We start from the raw sequence: 4460 nt of genomic DNA, 5'->3' as shown, positions 1-4460 counted from the left end.
GGGGGGGATGGTGGAAATGCTGTGTTTCATAATGATGGTTATCGTTACATGACTGTAGATATTTGGCAAAATTCATAGACCTGCACCCCTAAAAATAGTGAATTTTGCATGTGTACCTCATATCCCAATAAATCTTCTAAGTGGGGGGTGGGGAGTGATAGTGGATGGTTGTACCAATATTCAAGTCTATTTCTCTACTTTTATGGCAATGGTTGGAGGGCCAGACCAAAACGTCATTGAAAATTTAAGATTTCTATTTTCAGATGATGTTTGGAAGTGGAAACTAGCTTCTAAGAGGTTGAGTTGTGAAGGTACAGAAGCAGCAGCTGTAAACAAATGGGAAAGGGGGAGGAATTATTAGCTTAAGGGGATAACAGAGTTAGGTGAAAGTTGAGTTTTTTTCCCTTCTTTGGGTCACAGGGGCACTAAGCATATTTGTGAGCAGAAGAGAGGCACTTTGAAAGGAAATGTTTGAAAATGCAATCAAGAAGTGATCACTGAGAAAGTTAAAGTCTTTTAGCATCAAGAGGTTAAATGGAGAACTGCAATCCTTGAACCAGAGAAGGAACATTATCAGAAAGGAGTGCTGGAAAAGAAAGAATATTAGGGTAAGATGAACTTTTGAGATAGAGATGAGGGAACCAGAAAAAGCCTTTGCTGGGTAGATACTGATCTTAATAAAGAGAAAGTCATCAAATGAGACTGAAGGTGGCCTGGAGAGCCTTAACAATACACAACTTTTGGAACAATCACTACGAGAATATAATGGTCTAATAGATTTGAACAAGTTTATTCTAAGCAGCAGTAAGAGCCAGGTCATGGCCTTGGTCCGTATGCTATCACTGATGTTCTACAGCTTCTCTTAATTCAAAACATAAGTTGACAATTCAAACCAAAGGCAGACCAAATCCAGCCTGCCATCTGTTTTTCTGCAACCTACAAGCTAAGAATGGTTTTTATATTTTTTTAATTATTAGGGAAAAAATCAAAAGAAGAATAATATGTCATAGCACATGAAAATTACATTAAAATCAAATGTTAGTGTCCATAAATAAAGTTTTATTGCAACACAACTATACCCATTGGTTTATATATATACATGGCTGCTTTTGTGCTAACACCTACTCAGGTGGGTTGTTGCAACTGAAACCATATGGCCTGCAAAGCCTAAAATTTTTACTCTCTGACCCTTTACGGAAAAAGCTTGCTGACCCATTTATCTAAAACCAGCTTTCTTTATCTATGCCAGCTTTTCAGCAGCTTAAGTTAAGTAGCAGTGGTCCCTAACCAGTTACCCATCTCTTTCTCTACAGCCATTCATAAACCTGAGTAGATAGGTCACCATTTATAGATTCCTTCCTGGATATCAGCAGTGATTTTCTCATTCTCTTTAGCTGAGCAAATGGGAAATTATTTGACTTTGAAGACATAGTTCTATTTCTCTGTAAGGTTAAGTTGTTAACATTCCATTGACAGGAAGAAAAACAAAACTCTGTGCTTCCAAAATGTCCATATTTTAAACAATTAGAGCATGTCACTGTTCATAGGAAAAATAAGAAATATGATGAGACGTCTTGTAGGGTGAAATGGAACAGCTCAGTCAGGAGAGCATGTAAGATCACCTATCATTTTCCCCACAAAAGGCTTTTTTTTTTTTCTTTAAGGATTTGGCAGTCTTGAATATTTAGTTTTATTTAGCAACCCCTAATGTAGTACTTACTATACCAGCTGTTTTAAGCATTTTACTAACATTAATTCATTTAATCTTTGTATGATGAGATTGTTATTATTCTTATATTATAGATAAGGAAACTGAGGCAGACAGGTAGTAGGGGGCAGGTATAGAATTTGAACCCACACATCTGGCTTCAGAATCCTTGCTTAATATAGTTATATGTAAACATCTAAAATTACATTATGTAAACAAATACTCTTCAGTCTCATCACATGAACCTTCAGGATCACCAGAGGCACTTTCTGAATTATCCTACATACAGTTTTCCAGAACACATCACTTTTACTGCTTTTTTAATTTTTTTGCTGTTTGAATCCCTTGATAATACGGTCACTGGATTTTTATCTTTAGCCACAAGTATCCATTCAAATAATTGGGGAAAAATTTTTTTTTCTTTCTTTTGGCATGTTTGTGATCTTCAAAAAGTGATTGATTTAGATGTCTTTTTAAAATAATCTCTAAACCTCTTTTCAGTGTAGTTGTGAAGCTGATTCCTAGAAATATTTATTAAATCTGTGTTAAATGTTTTGTTTTCATGCTGATAGATCCCTTCAAATGAACAGTATCAGCATTCAAAATCTGCACTGATGGTGGTTTTGGCAAGCCAATTTGTCTTCCCCAAATAGTATTTTATATTTCAAGATAAAGTAGTTGAAAGAATGCTCAGTGAAAGAGATTTTATAAGAACTCAAAAAAGTGACACCCTTTTTGTCTTCAGGATAATTTTGAAGGAAAGGCCTTATCTCTGCTCACTCCCAGCTCTACATATCAGTAAGATACAGAGCCAAAGCAAAGGGAAGTAACATCTCAACTTCCTTCTGTGAGAACCATTAACACCCTTAATGACCTTCAATCCTCCTTAAGCCTCTGCTGACAGAAAACACAGCTTTTCCTCTGCCCATGTAGAGCCTTTGTGTGTTTTATTCTTTTTGTGGACCTGTGGAGCCTGGAACGGTTCTCCTCTTCTTTGTTCACCTTTCATTCTTGTTCTTTGTCTCTAGTCTTTTTCTCTTTTCAGTTGTCTCTGTCCACATTTATCTACCACATTTACCTTCAGTGTGTTGCTGAACATTGTATGTGTGTTTTTGGCTCACATATTTTATTTTGACTTTTTAAAAATGTTTTTAACTTTTTATTTTAACTTTTAACGTTTTAAGAAGTTTTATTTATTTTAACTTTTCAAACTTTTATTTTAACTTTATTTTATTTAACTTTTTAAAAATGCTTTATTTTACCTTATAAAAATGGTATTTTCTCTCTTGGATACAGTATGTTGAAGTGTTAAGAGCCCAGATATTTGAGGCAGTCTTGGATGTAGATTCCAGCACTTTTACTTACTTGGGCACGTCATTAACTTTTCTGAGTCTCTGTTTATCTCTAAAAAGAGCATAATGCGAAATTCTGTGTTAGAGTTAAGGTGATGGTTAAATGAAAAAAAGTAAACATACAAGGAAAGCAGATATAAACCGAAGGTTCCAAAATATTAGGCTCTATTCCTTTGTGTTGGTCTCTATGCATGCTGACAAGTCATGCCAATTCACGTTTCTCTTTGTAAATGGCTCTAGGGTTCATCTCTGATGTTTGATCACAAGCCTCTCACAACTACTTCTTTGGGTCTTGGTTACAAAAGCCAAGTGAGAGAAAAGGAAGAGGAGGCAGGGCAATAATAAAAACACCAAATTTCCACCAGACTGAAGAGGAGGAGCAGTGCCTACTGGGATGGGAAAACATAGGGATAATATAGGGAGAAGAGTGAAGGCTAAGAAAATATTTAAGAAGAAAAGGCATTTCTTCAAAATAATGGTCGGAAGTTCTTAAAATGTTTATTTTTTTCATTCAATTAGTATTTATTGAGTGTCTTTGATTATATTGAGTACTTTGTTATTTCATTTTTATTCTGAATAGAATTAAAAGCAATAAACAGATTGTTAAATACTTAGGGATATAGACATTTTCTGGAATTTTATAAGCTTTCTCAATTGATAAATAGCTGTAGAAAATGAAAATCTGATTATAACATGATATATTAACTATAAACTGGCATAGTATTACATTTTATATATGCTTGTTTGAAAACCCCAAGGTAGTGGTTTACAGAAAACTAGCAAGTAGATATTTAGCAATTTAAAGATGAGGAAGTACACCTAACAAAGTGATTTTGTTCTTCTCTTTATTGTCTTATGTTTTTCTTCTTCATTTCTGTTTTATTTACATGCCCTCATGATAGACTTCATTACATTCTTGTGGGCAGGCTAGTGAACTGCACTTACATTCCTAAAATTGTGTGTACATTTTGCAACTACTTTAACTCATTACAGAGCTTAAGTATTTCACATCATATCATACTAACTTTGCTTCTTCTTTGACATTTCTGTGTTTAAAATGTTTTTAGATGTTGTCATGTCTCCTTCTACACCTTAGTCATTAACCAAACTGTACCTTTTTAGAAACTTAATCTTTTTTGTAGCTCAGCCATACCTATCCTATAATCATTTTGGTTTTTTTTTTTCTTCACTCCCTATAATTTGTTTTCATCTTATGCTGACACCTAATCCTGGAAGTAATCATGTTAATTCACTGGTTTTGTCATAGAACAGAAGAGACTGCTCCTTGTTAAATTAATTTATGATACTTTAGTGTTTTTACCCTGGCTTGAACCTATTTGGTAATTTAAATTTTATAACATCTAAAAATGGTTAATAGGAATCTTTTTTTTTTTTTTTTT

General features: G+C 34.0%; 1 protein-coding gene across 2 annotated transcripts in view; it reads left to right on the top strand.

Annotated features, from left to right (window-relative positions):
* Window positions 1-4460, top strand: part of PIBF1 (progesterone immunomodulatory binding factor 1) — a 151574-nt gene that overhangs the window by 60690 nt on the left and 86424 nt on the right. The gene's annotated exons all lie outside the window — the stretch shown is intronic.

The sequence above is a fragment of the Lontra canadensis genome, unplaced genomic scaffold, assembly GCF_010015895.1.
Source record: "Lontra canadensis isolate GAN:19392208 unplaced genomic scaffold, GSC_riverotter_1.0 scaffold119, whole genome shotgun sequence".
Lineage (NCBI taxonomy): Eukaryota > Metazoa > Chordata > Mammalia > Carnivora > Mustelidae > Lontra > Lontra canadensis.
The sequence above is the reverse complement of the archived record's forward strand: the minus strand, read 5'-3'. Positions and strand labels throughout refer to the sequence as shown.